This window comes from Gopherus evgoodei, chromosome 23 (genome assembly GCF_007399415.2).
Source record: "Gopherus evgoodei ecotype Sinaloan lineage chromosome 23, rGopEvg1_v1.p, whole genome shotgun sequence".
NCBI classification, from domain to species: Eukaryota; Metazoa; Chordata; order Testudines; family Testudinidae; genus Gopherus; species Gopherus evgoodei.
In genome coordinates, this window is record NC_044344.1 from 4,850,991 (window position 1) to 4,875,403 (window position 24,413).

General features: G+C 51.0%; 1 protein-coding gene across 1 annotated transcript in view; it reads right to left on the reverse strand.

The window, feature by feature from the left end:
- Positions 1-11,277: 11,277 nt before the first annotated feature.
- Positions 11,278-24,413, reverse strand: part of SOCS7 (suppressor of cytokine signaling 7) — a 38,813-nt gene continuing 25,677 nt past the window's right edge. The window contains exon 10 of the mRNA XM_030541712.1: positions 11,278-19,485. The gene's annotated coding sequence lies outside the window, so the exon portion shown is untranslated. The remainder of the gene's footprint in view (positions 19,486-24,413) is intronic.

Here is a 24,413-nt window from a genome sequence, read left to right on the forward strand (position 1 = left end):
ACCCATGCCCCTCTGTCTGCTCCAGCTCCCCCATCCCCAAAACTTTGTGCCCCCTAGCAGCAGATCCTCCCCTTTTCCCTCTCCCTCCATGCTCCCCCAGTTACCGTTAGGTCCAGGCCCCCTTCCCTCCTAGCCTGGGGAGGGCTGGCCCGCCACTCAGCTGGTTGGCCGCTGTGGCTTGTCCTCATGTGACACTCCCCAAGGCGGAATATTCCCAGAGCCGTGCCAGGTCCAGGAGCAGGAACTGCGAAAGCATCAAGGGAGACACCGATTTAACCCTCTCTGGGGCCAGCAGCCCACATCTCCCCCTCACCCCTTTCCCTGTCCCCCAGGCAGCAGGAGGGGTGCTGCTGGCAGGCTGGGCGTGATCTAGGCCAGAGCCTCTTCCCCGGACCAAAGGCAACATTGTGGAGATGGGGGGGACTGAGCCCTAGTGTCTTGGGAGCAAGTTACCTGCCCTGCCCTGGGCCAGTGGGCGATGCTGGGGGAGACTCAGGATATTGACTCAGAGAAGTCCCGCAGCAGGGGAAAAGGGGTGGAGGGAATGTTTCTCTGTCCAGCTGTGTTGCCCTTCACTTGAGTTTTGCCAGGCATGCCTCAGATATGTAATTCCACCTCCAAGCAGGGGTGTGGGTCAGTGTCACTCTCCCCATTTTTCAGGAGGGGAAACTGAGAGCAGGCCCATGACTAGCCCAAGGCCGCGCGCTGAGTCAGTGGCAGAGCTGGGGTTAAAAGCCAAGAATCCCAGCTCCCGCTCCAAACCCAGGAACCCTTGGTTCCCTGCTGAGCCCCCGTCCCCACATAAACCTTGGTCGCCTGGGGGGATGGGGAGGGAGAGGAGTATGAACTTGGTTTCATGCCGATTGTCTGCAACACCAGCAATTATCCTCCATGAGTAATTTGTTTGCGGTGCATGGCATGGAAGTCATCAACCCCACTTGCCGAGGAGTCCTAAATATTTGCTTGGTAGCAGCACCAGTGCCAGAAACATTTGTGTTATTTGGAAATTCCCAAAAGTCAAAAAACTTGGTGCAAGCTTTGGCGTCCAGTGGACGAGGACTCAAGCACCCTGGACTCTGCTCCTGGCTCTGCCACTATCCTGCTGTGCGACCTTGGGCAAGTCACAGCTCTGCTCCATGCCTCAGTTTCCCTTCCCCACCCTTGGTGTCTATTTGGACTGCAAGCTCTCTGGGGCAGGGATTGTTTCTCACCGTTTGTACAGCCCTGAGCACAACAGGGCCCTGATCTCGGTTAGGGCCTTCAGATGACACAAACACGACCTCTGAAAGTGAAGCCGGAAAGTGAACACCAACCGCCCTAGCCGAGGCTCCTGGAAAGGGTGAAGTTGGTAGGGTGGAGGGAAGTGCCAGGGAGAACTGATGCCACCATCAACCTTGGCTTTGTATCGTTACCCAGGGCCCCATCCATATCAGAGTCAGTATGAGCCACAGGCGTTGCCATGTAGTTAGACAAGGGGGCCTGAGAGCCAGGACGTCGGGGGTCTATTCCCTTTCTTGGGTGGGACAGTGTCATAGAGGTTAAAGAGGAGGGCATGAGTTCGAACATCCGTGTACTGCTCCTGTCTGTGATTTAGTGGCTAGATCTGGGGACTGAGAGGTGAGACTCTCGGGTTCTATTCCCAGCTCCAAGACAGAGTCCGGTCTAGTGCTCAGAGCAGGGAGAACCAAGTTGCAGGGAGGGATTGCTCAGTGGTTTGAGCATTGGCCTGCTAAACCCAGGGTTGTGAGTTCAATCCTTGAGGAGGCCACTTAGGGATCTGGGGAAAAAATCAGTACTTAGTCCTGCTAGTGAAGGCAGGGGGCTGGACTCAATGATCTTTCAGGGTCCCTTCCAGTTCTAGGAGATAGTTATATCTCCAATTAGTCAACAGCACAGGCTCTCTTCCCCTCTCTGCAAGAAGTGTGGTTGAGTGGTGAGAACACAGCCGGGGAAGTAGAATACCTGGGTTCTTATTGCTGGCTCGCTGTGTGACATTAGCGACCAGCTGCCCCTCTGGAAAACAAACGCTCCCCCCTTGCAGGGGTGCTGTGAGACTTCATCAAGGAATGTGTGGAAAGGGCTTGTCAGTGGGGTACAGGCCCAGAGCTACCTAGCTGCAGCGTGAGATGGGGACAAGGTAACTGTTTTCAGAACTAGTCAGCTGATTTTTTCAGTCAACAAAGAGTCCCAAGGCTGCTGGCATGTTGATTACTAGCCCCAGCACCTGGGCACTGAGAGAGCAAGGTCCTTGCACAGGGATGCAGCCATGAATCTGTGCCAAGTGTGCACCAGAAACTGACTCGGGGCTTTAACTCTGAGTGGCCCCAGTGAAGCCTGTCTGAAGGCACTAGATTGAGGGGCAAGAGGAAATTCCTGCTGGCCTGGAACATAGGGAAGAACCATACTGGCTTCCTGTGCCCACTTGGAATGGGCTCTGGGCACAGCCGCCGGAGAAGAACCGGTGCTGGATTTCTGTGCCCAACTGGAACGGGCTCTGGGCATGGCTGCGAGAGAAGAACCGGTACTGGCTTCCTGTGCCCACCTGGAATGGGCTCTGGGCACAGCCGCGGCGGAAGAACCGGTACTGGATTTCTGGGCTGTTTGGAGTGATCTCTAGGTGCAACCCGTGGCGTTCGAGCGGCTGCCAAATGCATTAGCAATGATGAGGCCTTTAACGCAGAGCCCCATGCCACAGGAGCAGCCGCAGCGTGTTGCAGAGTAAACAAGCCGAGTCTGCTGATTTGCTCTGAGCACGCTGGGCCATGTGGGCAGATGTGCTCCAACTGTACCCACTGCATTCCAGTCGGGAAATGGCCTCAGCAGGCCCCACGTGAGGAGCCATGTGAGAGGCAGTTCTCGGCAGTGGAAAGCGCAGCTCTGCTAGCCTTTCCTGGCCCTGGGGTGGGCCATAGGCACCAGGGCCGGTGCGACACCCATCACGGGCTCAGGAGGGAGGGAACAGGGATGCTGCCCCTCTGCACCACAGGGAAAGGGAGTGACAAACCATGACTATGTTCTCACACACACAGGGTCTAACACACACTCACACACTCTATGAATGAGCCCAGACTGGGCCAAGAGATCCGAACACTCCCAAGACGCAGGGAAGCCCGGCTTGGATTCTGATCTGATCCGGGCTTGGCTCTTTGAAGTCAGGGCTTGTTTCTAACTCAGATCCCCAGGATGGGAGAGCTCGGGGACCGGCTGGCTGAATCTTCACTATTTCCCTGCTGGCAGAGAGGCCCCAGCCCAACTGCCCCCCCGTGGGCGGCTCGGAAGCATTGGCCACGCTAATCTCCTTCGGTAATTTATTTTGTCGTTTCCCAGAGCCGTTCTAAGTGCTCGTTTGGCAGGGGATTCTTTGCCAGGGCTCGGCCTCTGCAGTAACAGAGGGATGGGTAGAACCAGGGAATAGGACACAGCAAATTCCTCACGGGCGCAGGCGAGCGTAACATCACAGGCCAAGTCAGTTCTAACTTTGCCTTGACATGGGCCTGTGTTCTCCAGGACCCAATCTGTCCTACACCACAGCAGACAGTGGCTGATGTACGGATGCAGGAGCCAGGATGCCTGGGTTCTCCTGGCCTTGCACAAATCACATAGGCTGATCATTTTCAAAAGCGGCCACTGAGTCGGGAGGAGGGGGCTCAAATTTTGAGGGAGTCCAGCCTGAGCCACCTCGGGACTGATCTTCCGGAGCGCCCCATAGCCACAGATCCGAGCAAACCCAGAGACAGGCCCCTCTTCTGAATGATCAGGCTCTTCTGAAGCATCTCAGTTTGGCCACCCAGAGAAGTGGAAAATCTCAGCCAAGCTCAGAGGCATAAGCCAGGCTGGGCACTGGGCATTCACAGCAGCCCAGCGGCATCGGGACCTAAAACCCCTGCCTAGACAAAGCCTGAGATCAGAGCAGGTAGCAACTGAGCATCAGGATTTCAGAGCAGGAGAGGAAGGCGGCTTTTGCACGGGGACCGGGTGTGCAAGAAGGGGGATGCTTCACAGGATAATCTAGGGATGGCTGCCCAAGCTCTGCAGTGCAACAGGGAGGCGATTATGCAGCAGGCATGTGTGGATGATAACACAGAGCAAAGGGAAGCCTAGTATATGCCGGTTGGAAGAATGAGGCTTTTGTCTCCTGGCTTATCTGGCTTTGAACCTCTCCAGGAAACGGGGAACTTTGCTGCTTCTGGATGCTAATGAGAGGTTAAAAATAAGATCGGAGCCAGGCAGCCATGTTGGTGTTTCTATACGGCAGGGAGGGAGGGGAGAGGCCGGGCTGCGCCTCTGACAAAGGGGGCTTTATTGCGTGTATGTGGGGGTGGGGGGGAAGGGGGATGGAATCCAGGGAAGGCCGGGTGGCCGCGATGCTGCGGGTAGAAAGGATCCTTCTAGGCACATAGGGTGGGCACCAGCAGATGTGAAGATGCCTCCTGCCCTGAGCCTAACCCCACCCCACCCCCATTCCCGCAGGATGCAGCAGCAGCACATTTGGCTTTTCCTCCTTCCTTAGTGAGCAACACGGTTGCTCCTTGTCTCTAGGCACCAGCGAGGGCTGGGCATGGTCACGGACACACATCTATGCGCCCACAAGTGCCCGCGTGGCAGTCGAGGACAGCTGTTGGGAGGCTCCCGGGGCTTGGGGCAATGGAGACTTCCCACCGCCACCTCCAGCCCCGAAGAGTCACCTCCCCAGCAGGCCAGGTCTCCAAGCACCTGCCCGCACAAGCATTAGAACTTGTGGTCCACAGGGGCTAGGACCATTTAAACCAGCTGAAGATCTGCCCTTCTCATCCTATGTCAAGGAGCCCGGACGCTTGCCCTACCAGAGTCATGGCAGCCCACTTCTTCCAGCCACCTTTGAGCCTCCGTTGCTCCAGCTTCGGGTTCAGAACTGCTGCCCAACACCGGGGTATCTGGTCACATTCCACATTGCTAATAGCCACGGCCCTACGGGGGCTAGGCAGACGCTTGCTTTTGGGGTGCTGCCTGGGCTAGGGTGCTTTGCAGGTGGGCGAGGCAGCAAAGCTGTCTTCTTGAGGCTGATGAGACGACTTCGCCCTCTGCTCCCCTGGGCTGCAGGATGGGCCCCAGGACTGCACCCGCCTGGGAGGTTCATGACTGGCGATGCGCTTTCCAGCTTGCTGGGATCCCAGCCTCCACTGGGGAGGAGAGTTACAGGGTCCTGGCTGGCCCAGTCGACAACAGCTTGCAAAGCCTCGTGGGGCTGAGCCGGGCGAAGCAAAGTGCTATTAGCTCCGACACATGCTGCCTGCTATTAGTTACTGACTACAGGGTCGCTTGTATGCTCCTTGGGGCAGGGAGTGTCTTTTTGCTCTGTTTGTACAGCACCTAGCACACCAGGGTGGTTCACAAGGAGGGATCCTGGGTGGCACTGCAACACAAATAGTAAAGAAGAAGAATGCAGGCTTACCCACGTGGGAGACAGTCCCCACTGGCTAGTCCACTCATCAGCGCACCGGCTCTCGGAGGTTTACCCCAGCCATCCCGGCGCGCTCCAGAGTCACCAGGAGATGGCGGTAGCTACACTGCAAAGGTGCCCTGTACAGGAGGTTGGTTTGTTATTAAATTGGGCATGGGCCCTATCGCATCGGGCTTCACCAGGGTGGGTAAAGGAAGGCTGGGGATCTTTGTTTCTGCTTGTTTCTTACTTTAGGACCATCGGTTAAGTGCCCCGGAGTGGGGTAGGGGGTCCTCCCTCCCTGTCACTGAGTGGCTGTGACTCACAGCAACAGCTTTTCCCCAAAACATCCATTAGGTATTGGAGTCGAGGCAGCCTGGCAGAAAATCCCTTCCCCTGCTCAACAGCTCAGCCTTCAGTCCCTTGCGACGTCCCCATTCCCTGAGTTCTCCAACTGGCCACAGAGTTGCCTACTCCACGAGCGCTCTGGCCAGATACGTACAGAGTTACCAGAGAGGCAGCGCCAGCGGGTGGGGCTGAAGGAGACATATCGCCCTTCCTGGCTCTCAGGGATTGCCAACGGCTTCCTCGTGGCTGCGCTTCGCACCCACTCGGGCCAGCTTCCCAGCTAGACAAGGGCAGAATTCCTTGTGGGAAAATGAAGTGGGGAAAAACCCTTATCTTGCAGCTGGGGCGGGGGGGGGAGCCCACACAGGGCAAATCCTCCCTGCCCTCCACCTCGCCTTTGCTCTGCCACGGCCCCAGAGGTGAAGTGACCCCAAATCCTACAGGAAGGTGGCACCGATGTTGCAGCATCCCCATGCCCTGCACGGCTTGCTACATGCATCACTCCTTCAAGAGGGCAGCAGGCCAAGAGGCAGGGGCAATACCCTGGTGCAGGGAGACCCCTTAGCAACCATTGCAGAGGAGGGTGTGGGCACGGGGAGGCAGGGCCAGGGCAGAGCTGGGCCTGGCCATGGGCCAGCCAACATGGGTGGAACTTAAGGCTGCCCTTGTCTGGGCCAGGGGTGACACTGGGTCCTAAAGACCTTGAACTGGGACAGCACCAGCCCTTGCTAAGTGACAGAAGCAAATCTGCCTTCGGCTGCTGGGTGCGTGGCCCGGCCCTATGCACCAGCTGGCAGAGCCTGTCTCCCCTCCCTCTGCCCCCACCACCTTTGTCAGCTGCCAACACACACTCAGCAGGCTGGGGGTGGGGTGGGGGTGAGGGGGGAATCCCAGCTCCAGCCCCACACTCTGAGCAGCAAATAAAATCCCAGGATACAAAGTTCACAGCCTGGGAGACACTGTCTGGCAGGTTCATCAATGAGGCCCTTTGTTCTCACAGACAATACCAGGCCAAGGGGGCTACAGCCTCAGCAGGGAGAAGGAAGCCGAGATCCAGGCTGCCACACAGGCTCTCCCCCTTCATTGCAGAAGGCAGCAGTGGGGACTAATGGTTACAGCAAAGGTCTGGGTGCCAGGCGGGGCATGGGTTCCAGTTCCACTCCCTCACTGACCATCACTGGATCCAATTTGTGCCTCGCTCAACCCAAACTGAAGCAGCAGGAGGATTCAACTAGCAACCCGAGGCTGGCTCCTTAGCCTGTGTAAGTGGGCGGCTGGAGTGGCACCAGCTGAGGAGCTGGCCCAGCATGGCCTATGGATGCTCCCTGCACTCAGAGTGCTGGATGCCCCCAGTACACTCCCTCTGCCAGGTCTGGGCTTGGCCCCTGAGCTCTAAAGGCCCCGCTCCCAGCCAGCATGCAGCTCCCAGCCCGTGCCTCACAAGCCTTTCCTAGATCAGGTTGTCTCCCATATTTAGCAAGGGCAAAGGGGTCATGACTCTTGGATGGTGTCCAGATTGAGAACCCCCTACTGTAAATCACGGGGAAGGAGAGAGAGTTTCCCACCAACTCCGCTGCAGCCCTTCTTTGTTTCAGCAAAGCATCAAGGCTGGTGCAACGCATGCACCTTGCAACAGTCAGTCAGGGCCCTGTGCTCACCAGAGCTGCGGCACCAACACAGAGAGGTGCAAAGTGCCCTCGTCGCCCCAGAGAGCTCCAGCCCCAAGATCCCCCAGCAGCCCCCTGCCCGTGGGCCGGAGAGAAACCAAACGAACCGCAGGCAGCAGAGCCCCCTCGCACCAACTCCTCTGCTGCGTTTGGCGACCCAAAGCTTCGTTAAAAAACCACTTCTGGTGGGACAGCCATGGGCTCGAGGGAGCTGCCAGGCGCTCAGCTGCTCCGCTGCTGGGCTAACATAGCCACCCTGCCCAGGGGCCAGGCCATAAAATAGCATTCACGGCTGCCTCCATTAGCACAGGGGGGTGCCCTGGACAGCCAGGACCTGTCTCCCACAGGCTAGGCACCCCCAAGGGGGAGATTGTGTCTGCACTTCAGTGTAACAAGAGCTGTGGGGCAGGGGTTGATGCTTTTCTTCTAGGTCTGTACAGCACCTAGCGCAGCGGAGCCAGGGGCCGTGGCTGGCTCTTTGCACACCTATGGGCTGGCCCGTGCTTTCAACCACAAGCCACATACAGAACAGCAACAGTCTGCACCTTCCATGGTCGGCACTGCTCTGGTGCCAGTGGCCCTCAGTTCTATTCCTGGCTCTGCCAGGGGCCTGACTGCCCCAGCCAGACCAGATCCTTTCATCCTCCTCCGTGCCTTGGACTCCGCAGCTGTGCCCCAGGGCCAGCAACGCTGCCCTGCTTGGAGAGGGGGGTGTTGCAAGCTCCTCTCCACCGCAGCCTGGGTCAGTGGCCCAGGCGTCCCCGGGCGCTGGGTTTGGCCAGCACAGACTCCACAAGGCTAAGCCGGGAAGGTGGGGGGGGGTGATGAGCGCCTTAGCCTCACCAGCTTCCCCTAGCCCCCCTCCTCTCCAGCTCCCGGCAGCCGCTGGTGAGCAAGGATTCTTCTCCGAGCACTCACCCCATTCTGTCGCTCCCCGGGCTTTGATCTGCCAAACGCCGCCGAGGCGTTCAGAGACGGGTTCTGACGGGGGCGGTGGGGGTGGGAAACAGCTCAGTGCTAAAATGGAGCAGGACCAAGGAGCAGAGCTGCCACCTGGGGCTCTGAGGGCAGCATGGGCCCAGACCCAGGGGTGCTGTCGAGGCAGGGATGAGAGCGAACTCCTAGCGGGGGCTCTCACTTCTGGCTGCAGCAGGAGCAGCTGCCCTTAGGCAGGGGGTCAGGGCAGTCAGAGGGGGAGGTAGAACTCTAGTGTCCTGGCCCCCCACAGGGGCCACACTAGGGGCAGGGCAGGCTGCCAGGGGCCTGGCTGGTTTGGCAGTTAGCTTGCGGCTGGGATTTCCCAGCTCCCGCATAAAGTCAATGGGATGCCGGCCTCTGCCCCACTGGTCCCTTACAAAAATCCCAGGCCGAGTTTCTTCCAGAGCAAAGCAGGCTCCCTCCTGGCCCATCTCCCTCAGGGCCTAACTCCCCTGGGGTGACTTCATTGCAGCCCGGACACCCCCAATGGGCTCCAGCACCCAGCTCCAGCTGAGAACCGTGAGCCATCCCTGCAGGCTCCGAGTGCTCACCTGCCTGCCAGGGGCTCCAAGCAGCTGCTCTTGCACACAGCTCTTCTCAGCGGAGCAGGTAGGGTGACCAGACAGCAAATGTGAAAAATGGGGACAGGCTGCGGGGTAATAGGAGCCTATATAAGAAAAAGACCCCAAAATCAGCACTGTCTCGATAAAAATTGGAACATCTGGTCACCCCAGGAGCAGGTAAGGAGGCTGAATGAACCTTCCATTGCAATGAGGCTACCAAGCATTCAGGGCTCCCCTCTTGGCACATCCCTGTGGGACACAGGCCGGCCTCAGCATTGCTCCATCAGGCCGGATGCCACGGGCACCATGACACTTTGCTGGTTGGCCACGAGGACCAGTCTGGAGACACCTTCTCGCTCTCCCTCGACAGCCCTACGCCAGCCACCAGCAGCCCCTCAACCACGTCCTCAGCAGCACTCAGCCAGGAAATCGCTCCGCTGGTAGCTACCGTTGTGTCCCACAGCTCGATTGGTTTGGAGTGGGAGGACACATGGGGGGCATTGCACCAAGATGGGAAAACCACACAAACCAAAGCCAGCCGCAGAGCAGGCCCCGTCAGAATTTCAGCTTGCACCACGGGGCTCATTCCCCTCTCCATCCTCACACCCCCAGCAGGGACCCCATTGCAGTCCCAACTCAGCCCTCAACTCCTACAGGGACCCGGGTCTCCCTTGGCCAGGGAATCTCCCCTGGCTCTAAGCCAGCCAGTGCTGCCAGGAGTTAAGCTCTTGGTGGAAGCCCTTGGGCCCTGTCCTCCATGCACCAGGTGACAGCACACAGGCATAGTTTGACTTCTAGATTTGGAGGGGCAGCTCCAGCTAGGCCAAGAGGGCTGCACAGGGAGGCAAATTCCACTCCTGCCCGAGGGCTTGCAGTTTTGAGGGGGCTTACTCCCCGAGCCCTGGCTCCCTCCATGCCACACAGCTCCCCAGCAGCCCCCTTCCCAGCAGCTGTTCAGCTGAGCGACAAGATGCAAAGCTCCCCCCTGCAACAGCTGTTTCTTCTCCTACCCCTCTGCCAGCCCAAATTCAGATGTGTCAAGCCTGGCAAGGGCCTGCCGGGTCACAGCAGAGGCACAAACGCTACCGGCAGTTGCGGAGATTGGGCACAAGATGGCGCACCAGGCACAGCAGAGGATCCCAGCCCCCCAACCCCTTCCATGCTGTGCCCAACCTCAGAAGTGGCCAGAAATTGATCCAGCCCCCCTGTCAGCCGCACACAGGGGCATGGACGATGTGATGTGTTTTCTGAAGCAGGTAATCAGGAGCTCTGGACGTTGTAAATGACTGAAGTGATGCCCAGTGAGCTGGGGTGGCAGAGGAGGGCGCACGATTTCCATTTAGCAACAAGAATTCACATCCACCCCAAGCAGCAATCAGAGCTTCCCCCCTCCCTGCCTGGCACAAGCAAAGGTCAGCTAAGGAAGAATCTGACTATGATAGGCCACTACTGATCGCACAGCAGCCACGCAGGCCCATGCGCTGGGTCTGCTGCAGCTCTTCCTCCTTATGGAAGCCAGCTCAGAGACCCAAACCAGAGAGCACAAGGGGCAGGACTCCGAACAGAGGAGGGTGCCTGGCCTCAGTCGACAGAAGTAAAAAGCAGCACGGAGGAGTGGGACAGTGAGTTGGGGCTCTCTCCCCCCAGCCACCAGTGGAAGAGCAGTGCTAGAGGCACAGTTCCAGCACTTCAGGTGCTGCTGCATTTCACAGTAGGTGGCAGAACATAGGGACTCGACTTACAGCAGCATCCCCATCCCGCTGCAAACCCAGGGGAGTTTAAAGGGGGACAGAAAATGGAAGTGATCCCTGCTGAGGAGAGTCCTAGGAGCCCTGGAAAGGGAAGAACTGCCTTTACCCCGATTTCTAGGACTGGATCAGATAAGCCCACTTCCAGTCCAGCATCCTACTACCCACAGCAGCCAGTGCCAGGGGCTCTGGAGAAAGAAACAAGAAACCCAGACAGTGATGGAGGAGCCTGAAGGATCCTCTTACCGCCAGAGGCGTAGCTGTTGGAGCACGTACCACGGGGTGTGTGGAGAGAACACCAGACAGTCGTGTATTCCATTCAGTGTGGCACGCTTCCCTTCCAAGGTGAGGAGCTTCCTAGAGCCTTTCCTAACAGGGCTGTTGCTTTACAGCTCCCAGAGTAAAGAGGCTCATCAATGCAAGAGGGGGAACAAAGCCCCACAGTAGGTGGGATGGGTTACAGTACCCACACTGGTGCAGGTTCCTGGCTGGGAGTGAAATATCTAAAGACAGTCTGTGAAACAAATTTCTAAACATTTTATTTCAAATTCCCCTGTCCCGCCCCTTGGCCCTTCCAACCAAAAAACCCATTGTTCGAAACGACAATAAAAATGAGTTACAAACACAAAAGTCAGAGGTCTCCCTCATTGACAATTTACAAAAAAATGAGAATTTTACACCGGCTTCCTGGACAAGATCTGCAGCAGTTACTAATGCTTCCATACGAGAGGCCAAGCATGCCTATTAATACACTATATACAGACAACCCTTCTGGAACTAATCCACAGATACACCTTGTTTCCTGCCCAGCCACCCCCAAAAATAACCAAACACTCAAAGTGCATTTGTTATGTTTATATCAAAAAACTATTTTTTTTAAAGATTGGCCTGCAAGTATGTTTACCATTTAGTAACTTTTTATATAGTTTATGAAAATAAATTATACAGCAACTATTTTAATAAATTAAGCCAAAAAAAAAGACCAAAAAATTAAGCAAAGCTGCATTTCTGCTGGATGGTGGTTGAAGAGTCTGGGGCTTGGAACAAGTCAGAGCAAAAGCTTTTATCCACTTGGTTTACAACATGCACCACACAGAGGGAAGTTCCATCTGGATTACCCAAGAGTCAGTGTCTTTGAGCTAGGCAAGAATTTTGCATGCTACTTTGATTGAAATAAATCAAGATCAAACAAACAGAGTAGATATTTGCCTATATAATTTTTTTTTTTAAAAAAAGGATAGGAGGCTTTAACTCCAGTGTTTGTTTTATTGGTCACTGGTTTTAAAGAGTGACATGCAAAGAAAAGAGAGAGGGTGGGACCCTTTTTTCCCCCCTTTGTATTAAGGCTTGAAAGTTTTTTTGTTTCATTTTTAGAGAGTGCACAAGAGTTTGCCTGCATTTTTCTTGATTAGCACCTACAGCATTTTTCATCTGAAAGCACTTTAAAAGGAAGCATCTTTCACCCCATTTTTCAATGGGTCAATCAGGCACAGCATTTAAGAGACTTGACCAAGGTCTCACCATGGCAAGCCAGTGGCAGAGAGAAAGAACCCAGGTTTAACACCTAGCAGAGTATGCTATCCCCTTGGGAGTCACCTGCCCCTAATTTGTAGATTAGAATTTCGGGTCTTGTCTGCCCTGTTTTACCTAGAAGACACTATGGGGCAACTAGGATTGTGGCATTAGTGGACAACTAAGTGACACCTGCCTGAAAGAGGGAAGGGATTTCTGTTCAGGGTGTTTTCAGAAAAGCTTCCTATGAAATGCTTCATTGGTTTAAAGTTCAACTGAAAGATGAGACGGCTGAATGCACATCCAAGACCTCCGCTGAGTCCTCCAACAGGGAGGCCTAGACCAGACAGTGATTTTAATGGTAGGATACAGGCCAAACCTGAGGTCTTATTTATAAATTGTGAAGAATCGAGAAAGGGCACAATCCAATTCCTCTCTCACCCTGTATGTTTAGCAAACTCTGCTGCCTGGATTCCCTCATTGCCGGCCCTACAGTGAGCTAGAAAAATCCCACCGCTCGCCACCACCTGCACTAGAATTCCTCCATCCTGCTCAGATCCAGAAACAGCTGTTGTAAGCCTCTGCACTGTACTTGTCTATCCTGCAAGATACGCAACCACATACCCGGCTGGTGTTGCCAAAGAGGTACAAACCCAATTGCCAGAGGTGCACAGTAGCACAGGCCCCGATCTGGAATGAACACTTTTGGGGTCTTCAAGTGCTGGATGTGTAATGTGGTGCCACGTGCCTGGAAAAAGTGCAGCAAGAATTGAAATTCCCTCCTTTGCATCAGAGGTCTCTATAGCTCAGCTGCATCACACCCAACCCAACCATGATTCAGCTTTTGCTCTTTTAGCCCCAGGAGCTGCTAGTTCCTGAAATGGCGACTGAAAACTTTCTTGCACCAGTACAACTTATGGCATGAATTTAAACCGATTTAGGTAAATCTGTGTAAAAAGACTGTTGGGAGCTCTTCTTTCTGTGGACGAGTAGCTTACTGAGGTTTAACTTAAGTCAATTAGGAACAGAGGTTTAAACTGAAATGAAGCCATTCAAAATCATCCACAGGGCCTTTTGCAGTGGTTTCACTATCAGTTTAAAAAAGTGATTCAAGTTCTCAGTGCAACTTTCTCGTCTTGTGTAAGCTACTTGGGGCAAGGAACATCCAATTTTTACAGCACCTAACACCATGGGGCCTGGTGCGCCTACGCATTACGGTGATACAAATAATGAAACATGCACAAACCCTTACAGAAATAAAGTATTAAGTAAGTGCCTTTATAGTGGTAGAACTGCATGCACTAGGGGACAGTACTGCTTCCATAGTCAAAATTAGGAAGCTCTGCTGACTAAGATCTTGTCTAGATGGGAAAATCATTTTCACTGTAACCTAAGGTATGAATTTAAAGAGATACAGTTAGAGCTGTGTAGTCCAAGCCCAGTGGGCACTTTTTCCAGTGGAAGAAGAGGTATATTTCAGTTTAACATCAACCCCTTTCCCAGCAACAAACTAAACTGACAAAATCCACTTGCTCTAGTATAAGTGTCCACAGAGAGGGTTACAGCTGTATACTATACGCGTCAGACAAGGCAGAAGACAGCAATGTCTGTAAGGTGCTGAGCACTCTGCTTCCACTGACCTCAGTTGGATTGAGGGTGCATAGGCTGTGTAAACAGCACTCCAGGGCCTCTTGAGATTTGCTTGGTTAAGTCAACCACTTTAACTCTTTAAGCCACTGAAGATAAGAGCTGTCTCCCTGTGTCATTTGACAGCAGGCAGCAGGTCATAACTAGGAGGTGGGGCACGGGCTGGGCATGCAATACGGGGTGCCTTTTAGAGAAGAACCTAGCCAGAAGTGTCACAATGTGAGCAAGACAATCTGCGCTCTTGCGTCCTGAACTCACTGTAAATGGATATGGGATGGTTATTTACAGTAAGTTCTAGGATTGAAGACTGAGCCAAATATTTGAAACGCTGTTTGATTTTGAGCTCCACCTCCTTGCACAGTTTCCCCTTCAGAGGAGAGGTCTTCACAATTTCTACACTTAGTTTTCAACTTAAGTATGGGAGCCCCACAGTTCAAATCCTGAGCTCTCTGCTGACAGCTGGCTTCCTAAACGAATGCCTCACTAGTGAAAATATTTGCAGTTTAACATCACTGGGGACATCAACTATGTTCTTCCCTCTTCCTATAAAGATTCAGAGCTGCTTTCACACCAGGTCACTCATTAGTAAGTTGCACCTGATGCTTAAAAAAAAAAAGTTGCCTTTTTTATTTAAAAAAAGTTTACTCCCCAGGAGCAAGTCAAGTCCTCTCACTACCTATAGATTCTGTTGCTGTGAAAAGAAAGATGGCAATGTATGCAACAGGACAAATTTGGTGTTTGAGCTAGCTACCTTTAAAGGCACCTTGTCAACATGAATGTTTGATTGGAAATTTTGTACCAGCTGTAGTTACATCAAAGATCAGCAAAGAGATTTCTTTCAACTTTAATTTGTGATCTGACAGCACTTTAATATTAGTCAATTTCACTGTCCATCTCCCTCGCCACATCCAATAGTCAAATTCTCCCTTACTCAATAGGGCCCCAATAATCTGCAGAAAAAACCCATGGTTACAGGACTCTAAGGGGCCCCCTTGGGTCATCTCATCCAGTCCCCTGCTATTGCAGGCAAACCCATCATAGAATCCTATTCATAAACTTATCAAATTTACTTTTTCTTAAAGGAAAAAGAGACCAGGACACTAAAGGAAGCCTTAAGTAACTTTGAGAATCAAGTTGATCATGTCCCCTTAAATCTAGACAAGCCCACTAACCTACAAGGAAAACAAAATATTCCCATAGGAAAGTGAAATGTTCCTCCCTACATGGGGACTGGGATCATTCACAAAATGGGAACTAGGAACAGGTCACCTGTAAGATCTCCATCCACAGGCCTGCAACATCCAGCAAGGAAGAACACTTGGAGAGGAGATGGCTCTGTCCATTCCCTTCAGACTTTGATAGTCTCTGAATTGAAGCAGTAAAAGAAACATTTACACCTGTTGCCAGAATCTATGACATTCCCATCCCTCTAGCAGGAAGAACTACCAGCTCAGAAACCTAGCCCTGAAGTGATAAGAGGTACTTTCAATACGAACAAACTTCTTTTAAACATGGATTTCAAAAGAGTTCTTATTTACTGCAAGCCTGTCAGGAACGTTATCCAAGCGATACTAAAGAGGCAGCAGAATGGTTATGCAGTACATGTGCCTCCCTTTGCTCGGCTATGCCTGAGAAATGTGGAGATTGGGTAAATATACAGGGCAGGGGTGTGGCACCCTGTCGCCCTTACATGTCGTGTGTTGCTGCTATGCCTGCCTTCATTCAACACAAATCACTAAAATGATGTTGCGTAAGAAGAGAGACATGCTTCAGATTAGCTCATTTACTATAGCATGCAGAACCCCGCAAGCCCGTGGTAAGTTTGGTGGCGTTTCCTATTGATGAAGGCAACTAAAGTGAAGCCTTACAAACAGAGTAATTTGCTGACAGGTAAAGCCTTGTTAATTTCTCCATGGAAAAAGTACAGGCTAGTAAAATTGTGATGAGCTTCTGACTTCTGCAAGGTGCTTACAGGATACCTGTTGGGAAGACAGAGGCTTCTGCTAACAGAGGCGCCTCCTATGCTCAGCAGCAGACAGCATTACATTCCATACCAAGGAATTCCTGGCAACAGGCAGAAAAAAATAAAAGCCTCTCTGACCAGCTGCTCAAGGATGCAAGCCACAGCCCTGTTAGCCGACCACCATCCAGCTAGAACGCTCACCCGCTGCAGAGTTCAAGTTTCAAGTACCAGCAGAAATTGCCAAACAGCCCATGAGGGAAATTCCTTTTCGAGAATGCTTACAGAAGACCAAATACAGATGCAACAGCATTTCAGCAAGATATGCTGCTTCTTGGACTGCTCCTGGATGTTTTATGTAAATGACTTGCCCTAGGACTCAATGGCTCAGCAGGAACGCGTCCTCAGTAGTTGCACAGGGCTTAAAAAAGGAGAGTGAAGTGGAGAATTAACATGCCAGAGAATGAAGAGGTCAGAATAGTTGAGATCAGCGTTTCTCTTTCAACCAGCCAATGCTGGGGTGTAGATTTGTGCGTTTTTATCCTGCCCCCCCCCAACCCCATTCAGGGATGGTAGCTCATTCTACGGGGTTATTTCAGTGCTTGGCCATTCCAAATACATTTCCTCTTCTTTTTCCAGCCTGCCTATTTAAGTCTCCACCTTGCTTCCCCAAATCCAGCATCAGTTTGACAGCTTGACTCTTTTTCTGGGTGGGTGGTATGTGAGAAACAGCACAGACATCTTCCGAATTTAAGGGGGGTGGGGATAGGTCCTCCCCCCCACTCTCTTTACAAGCAGATCTGCAAGACTCACAGACCCATGTTGATTGCAGGTATTCCCCATGGCTGGCGGAAAACAAGGGACCATCAGAGTCCAACAGCCAGTCCCTCCATGCTCTGCATTGTTCTCCCAATCCAGTGCCTCACAGAACTGTCCAATTAGAGGGAAGGTTAATGAGCTGTTAGTCTGCAGCTGCACGTAAGTTTATAGACATTTTGGAGGTGTCAGATCCTCCTTCGCAGTCACTCCAGGGAAGTAGATTTTTTCCAGTGTATGAATTCGCTGGAGGTTGAATATTTGGATTCTCAATCCATGGCTAGGATGAGCTGTATCAAAGCTGGAGGAGCTACACATCAGGGATCGCTGTCAGATCCAGGGCACCTCCCACTGTAAAAGACGACGCAATCAGTCTTGTGCATCCAAGCAGCACGGCTGGATTTTCAGGCTGTGCATCATTCGTCCCAATTTGCTGTGCGCTCCTTAATCTTAACTAGGCCCACGACTATATGTGAACTGCAAATCTCCGGCTGGTGGGGAGACGTAGGGTTTATGAGAGAGATTAAACTTCTGGAGGCCTCGCTGGTGAGTCATGTTGTGCTATGGACCTAAAGAGCCCAGATTTCACAAGAGAACAAGACATGCTACAGCTTTGTCTACACTGCAATAAAAACCCAAAGTAGCAAGTCTCAGAGCCCAGATCAACTGGCTCTGGCTTGCGTTACGGGGCTAAAAATAGCAACACAGACATTCCCGCTTGGGCTCTGAAACCTAGCCAGAGAGGTAGGTCTTGGGGCTTGAACTCCAGCACAAAGAAGGAACATCTACACTGCTATTTTCAGCCTCCATAGCTTGACTTAGGCTCTGAGACTTGCAGTCGTGGGCTGGGTTGGGTTTTTGTTTGTTTGTTTTTTTGGGGGGAGGGGGCAGCGTAAACGTCTTGTAAATGACCAGTCTAAGAGAGTATTCATCCCTCTCTGCTACCCCCTGCCCAAATAGGTAACCACCAACGGGATGCAGATTCAGTAGCAAATTTTTTCAGACGAGGTATTTCTAGAGACTGCTTAAGCCTTGTTGTGGTTTCATCCGGAAGTTAAGTTGTTCTCATTTACACAGGAAAGGAAGAGCCCTGGCCTCCAGCCCGCTCTGTAGGAGCTCTTTACAGAGAGCGAGGCAGATTTCATGCTACCCTCTAACCTCAATATGTACACCATTCCTTAAGGAATGGTGTGAATCCTAAAGGCTCACGAATTGCTACATCCAACGTAGGGGACACTCAGAACTCGGCGAAAGGACTGCCAGGTTAGAAGATCACAGCCCAAGTGCCAGACACAAACATCACAACTTCCAGATCACCATGCTGCTGGGAGGGGAGGTGGACATCAGTCAAGTTGAGAGGAATTTTTAGTTTTACTAGATAGGACGCGAGACCCCTCCTTAGAAGGGTCTCATCCCCACCAAAGGACAGACACTACATTTTGCTATGAAAATAACTCTTTAGCAGCTGTGAAGACAGCAGCAGACCAGGCTCCTTGAGATGAGAGGGCTATTACTAGCACCAAACGCAGTAAGCCATGGCAAATTTAGGAGCCACATGGCAAAAAACAGTAGAAGCAACACCATTTTAGCTCTCCTGTTACTGGCCTCATCTGCAGGAATTGTTCTGTGCTGCAATACTCCCAGATCACCATGTTCTAGGGCATCACTAGAAAGGCTAGAAATACAGAGCATCACCCTCACAGGAAAATCAGGAAGCTGTCTCCATTTACGTTGGGATCATCCTTCAGTCCTGAATCATCCCACCTAACCCACGGTCAGGGTCAAAAATTTGTTCCCCGTCTGTTGAGTCGGAAAGATGTCCCACAACAGCCTTCACAATTAGTTGTCAGGATCTGACACTGCTCCTTTGATTAAAAAGCCATTTTATTCACAGCTTTTGGGAATAGCCAGCACAGAGGCCATAACAAAACTCCCCATGGCTCTGCAGTGCTGAGATTGCTTCAGTGAGGCAGGAATGCCCTTGGCTCAGGGATTGCTGGAATTTAGAGACAACAGCTTTGCCAGATTCCACAGCTATCACAGGAACTGTAAAGGACTTCAGCCCAAAAAACTCTTGGGCTAGATCTTCTGGCATTTGCTGTGTGGCTGATAGCTTCTTACTCCTCAATGCTATAAGCTATTCCACTGGCAGAAGGCTTCAGAACATTTGAATGGATCACACACAGTTCCCCTCCTTGGATAGGATGTGAAAGCGCACAGGACCACTCGGCTACTCCAGGCTAGGCTGGGCTCTTGCACTGTCTCCTAGAAAGCACAGGATCTACGAAGCTGCACTGTTTAGAGAGCTGGCGCCTCTCCTCCCTCCCACCCCAATTATTCTATATAGCTGCACACGAATCTGGCCCATTTTCCTTCCCAGCAGTTCTTTGGCCACAGCCACATGATGGTAGCCAAAGAGCAGTTTTACCAGGGTGGCTGGTGGATGATCTTGCTGCAAGATCCCTTTCTTCCCTCACCCTTGAATCTGCGGTATAATAAAATCCAGCTGCTCTCAAAGACAATATTTCCCATGCTGAGAAATGGAAACATCAAAAATAAAAACTTAAATAATAAACAGTGCCATGACATTCTCCGTTCTGCGAGGAGTCTGGGATCCAGTTCACTTGCTGTCAAAGGCTCCATCTCCAAGCCAGGAGCCAGAGCTCCAATTTCCATTCTGCTTTGCTTCTTAGGAGTCCTCTTCAGAGGACAAAAGAGCTTGAAAGCAGAAGTCACTACTGCAGAGGCAGGCTTCCCCCTTCCTGCGCCTCGGTTCTGCTGTAGCTTTGCTTAGGCTCTTTGCTACAGGATCTCAACAAGCAAATTCCTAATTGGAGAGATAAGAGTAAGAGAATTAGTCAGCCTGTTTTACATGGAAGAATTCAATGCAGATCAGATTCCCACAGGAGAGCTGGGCTGGTACAGCATAGGAACCTCCATACCGACATACCCAGCAATGTGGATAAGGAGTACGCTAAAGAGGAAAAGAGGCTCCCCCCTAGTCGGACAGGGAGAACTCCATTCCTTGGCAAAATCCGAGACAGTCAGTTAACAGCTCATTTTGTTAACCACTTGGATAGTATTGACAGCTTGTTCCTAGAAGCCTAGCTCTTGGCTTCAAGGGGTTAGATTACAAGTAATTCTTTCCTGAGCTACCTCACACTTAGATTTCCCCGCCCAATTATCAGATTGATCTGCCCATCTCATCTCTAGCTCTCCTTTTGTCTCTCTTCTCTCCAAAAACGCCAAGCTAGCACTAGCCTCTCCCATAAAGCAATTGGTTTAGTCCAAGAATACTCCAGATCTGCTTAGCCAGCGCAGCTAGAGAAGCCCTTACCCAGCACCTTCTGGCCTGGCTAAGGAGCCAGAGTTAACTATTTACACATGGGGATTTATGAAGTGCGTCCTAGCTAGCACACTTCAGGGAAAACGCACACACACATTCTACAACACTTTCAATTGTTTTTCAAGGGCAAAAAAAGCCATTCCCATACAAACCCCTCCGGTCTCATGTACATGAGACACAGATACTGAACGAACGACTCAAAACCTTCCCGTAACAGGGCATGAGGCTTTCAGAGCACATGCAGGCCCCCAGTACACCTGTCATGACCATGGGGAGCAGAGGTCACAGTCACATGACTAACTGCAGGCCCATGACCTACAGGAAGCCTTGCAAGGCTTACCTTCATAGACAGGGACAACAGACTGTAGGGACCCCAAATGTGAGGGAAGCCCTACTGCGGGTCCTTCTACTGTAGCCAGAAAGGCTCAATGGGGGAAGGGTGCATCCTCTTCCCCTGAGATGGCGGAAGCTGGAAAGGCTTTGGGTGGTTAGTACCCAGTACCATGCATTGAACCGCCCTGGTTTCCAGATGGATTTGGAAATTGAGAAAAGGATACAAGGACAGCCGTAGTTGGGACACTTTTTCCATCGCTGGCTCAGGAGTCAGTGCACCAGACTACACTTGCATCCAACTCACAAGAGCCTGTGTACTGCAGGGCAAGCTGGACTAACCCTGCAACATTCCTGCTCCCCCCTCCACGAATCAGGAAGTTCTGCACCCACTTTGTCTCCATTCAAAACCGAAGGGTTTGCACACTGTACTACAGGGAAGCCCCAGGGGATTGGAACTTGCTAATAGTGTAGCTTTGTTCCCTCTAGAGGCTAGACCATACATAGGCAGTAGCAGACTCACCCCTTTTAGCTAATGGGCATGGCCCTCAGCTCAAGCAGTGGAGATTCAAGCTCTCAGATTCTGCGGCACCCGGTTCAATCCCTGTTGACAACCCAGCCAAGAGGGTCATCACATGTTATTTCAGTGCACCAAATGTTCAGTGCACATGAGGAGTCGGTACTAGCACCACAGCATCAGGGAAGTTCTAGGGGGAAGCTTTGGCTTTTTTAAAATACAAGCTGGAACAAAATTCTGCACCAAGAGGTAGATTCTACAAGTCAGGGAATTATGCATTACAGGATGACACTGGCTATGGGAGACTGGTCCAACCTGCAGGCAGAAGCTTCCTTAATACCTCTAATCTCAGCCATCAGAATGAGCCAGAACTCCTAGAGGAGACCGAGCATCTGTCCTCATCGAAAGTGAATCTACTGCTTCATGGCAGCAGATTCAGTCTGATCGATTTTATCCCTGAAGTAGATGGAAAATTCCTCGCAGCTTGAAAGATCTGCTTCAAAGCAGAGGCAGGGTGGATTTATCAGGCTGTCAAGTACTCCAAATAGTTCCCTGTGGGTGCAAAGGTGGAGAAGAAAATTCTCCTTGCTCCTCCTGCTAAGCTTCAAGATTGTTTACCAATCAGACAAAATAACCATTGACATTTTAACTTCCACCCCAAGTGTTGACTCCGGGGCAGGTCATTGCCACACCATGGAGTTCAGAGGGCAGTGGATAGCGGAGAGGTGCTTCAAGAGGTAGGACAAGTGATCCCTGTTAGTGGGCCAGCCACAGAGCATTATCCCATAAGAGAGTTCTGGAACCCAGTGGAGTCCTGCCATCTTTGTGGATGAACTATTAAAACACAGCTTCAAACTGCAGGAATCATAGAATCACAGAAAGGTAGGACTGGAAGGGACCGCAGTAAGTCATCTAGTTCAGTCCCCTGAACTGAGGCCAGACTATGTATTATCTGGACTATCGCTGACAGCTGTTTATCTTACCTGTTCTTAAACACCTCCAATGACTCAGATTCCATAAATTCCCTAGGCAAATTTGTTCCAGTGCTTAACCACCCTTACCCTTGTATAATAAAAAAATTATATATTTATTATATAGTGAGGAAGAGTTTCCTAATGTATTATCTAAATTTCTCTTGCTACAATTTAAGCCCATTACTCAATGGATAAGGAGAGCAATTTATCACTTTATAACCACTTCTTACAGAAAGACTTACATTTTCCGCCACCCCCTCCTTCTCCAAAGTAAACAAACCCAATTTTTTCTTCTAAACTTTCCTCAGAGGTCATTTTCTTGACTTATTTTTGTTGCTCTCCTCTGAACTTTCTCCAGTTTGTCCACATCTTTCCCAAATTGTTGGGCCCACAACTGGACACACTACTCCAGCTGAGGCCTTATCATTGCTGAGTAGAGTGGAAGAATTACTTCTCGTGTCTAGTTTACACTCAGGCTAATACATCCCAGAATGGACGTTCATTTTTTTTTGCACAACAATTACTGTTGACTCATTTAGTTTGTAATCCACTATAACTACCAGATCCTTTTCTGCAGCACTCATTCCTAGGCAGTTATTTCCCATTTATATTTGGGCAATTAACTGTAGTACTTTGCATTTGTCCTTAATGAATTTCCATCCTTAATTCAGACCACTCTTCTAGTTTGTCATGATCATTCTGAATTTTAATTCTGTCCTGCAAAGTGCTTGCAACCCTGCCCAGCTTGGTATCATCCGCAAACTTTATAAGTGTTCTCTCTACGTCATTATCCAAATCTTTTATGAAGATAGTGAACAGAACTGGACCCAGGATCAGATCCTTGTGGGATCCTACCTAATATGCCTTTCCAGCTTGACTGACCATTGGTAACTACTCTGAGTTTATGTTTTTTCCAACCAGGTGGGCACTCTCCTTATAGCAGGTTCTCTGGACTATATTTCCCTCCTGTGCTTACGAGAAGGTCATGTGAGATAGTATGAAAAGCCTTACTAAAGTTGCGATAGATCACATCGACTGTTTCTTCCATATCCACAATGCTTGTTACCATGTCCAAAAAGGATATTAGGTTGGTTTGACATTTGTTCTTGACAAATCCATGCTGACTGTTACTTATCACTATTATCTTTCTATGCACTTACAAACTGATTATTTGCTCCATTATCTTTCCGGGTATCAAAGTGAAGCTGACTGGTCTATAATCCCCTGTGTTGTCCTTATTCCCCTTTTTATAGATAGGTACTATATTTGGCCTTTTCCAGTTCTGGGCCATCTCCTGTCCTCCATGAGTTCTCAAAGAGAACAGCTAATGGATCAGATCTCTTCAGCTAGTTTCTTAAGTATTCTAAGATATCTTCAAGTCAGCAGGGCCTGACAAAAGACATCTAATTTGTCTAAGTAATTCTTAACTTGTTCTTCCCCAATGTTAGCCTCAAATCCCACCCTATAATCTGGAAATGATCAAGACTTAACAGTCATCCACCCACCTAGGATAGGCCCATGGTGGCCACAAAATCCTGAGCCAATTCAACGGCGCCCTCGCCCTCAAGAAAGTTGAAGTCTCTGAGAAGCCTGGAGACTCCAATGCCAGTGAGCACTGTGGTAGCCATCAGAGGCACATCATGAACGCTACATTGCCTCTCCAAGTCAGAGAAAGGCTCGACTGCCTCCCCTAGCCTTTGCACTGCTCTTGGTTTTTACCATACATGTTAGATACAGGCCTAGCATCCACCCCATCCCTTATCAAGCAGAACTTGTCCCATCTGATAAAGTGCACATGGGGGTAAATTCTGTCATCACTGATCCAGCGATATCTAAGGGATGTTAATGAGCCACAATGGACCAGGGGAGTGTCCCCACAGGTCAGACAGCACATGGCTGCCATAAACGATCCAACGTGGCCCGTTCCTTGCAAGCGCCACTATAGATGGCATGTTGGGATGGACCTTTAAGAGCTGGCACTGCGGGGATTTTTGACAGAGCTGCAGTCCATAGGGAAACTGGGATGGACTACTGCTCTGCTCCAGGTGTAGGTTGTTTGGATCCCTGGAGAAGCTCAGAACCTGGAGGGCCTAGAAGTGCCATAAAGTGACCTATCCCCACCTCTCCCTGGTCTGCACTGCACCTCTTGGAGACCTGGCACAGAATCAGACCCAGGAACCTTTGTCCTCTAGATTAAAAAAAGGGAAAAAGGAAAAAGGTAGCTTCACCTCCTACTCACGATACAGTGCATTATGCTGAGCTTTTAACCCAGTGCCCCAGCACTGTCAGTCCATGTGAAAAGGCAGCCGGACTGAAATTTAATTTAACTGTGTATTCTGTTAATACCAAGCCTAATCACTGCCTCCAACTCAGATTTCTGGTGATCTCCTCTACCCCTCAGCTGCCTCCATCCACTTCAATACCATTTAAAGAGTCATTAGAATTCCTCTGCATACAATGGTGTGCCAAAGAGCTTTGCAGGAAGATAAATGAGCAGAGGTCAGTCCACTCAGGCACTGGGAGAATAATCTTAGATTAATTAATTCCCCAGTTAATCAATTCTCTTCAACAATTTGCCTTTTCAGACG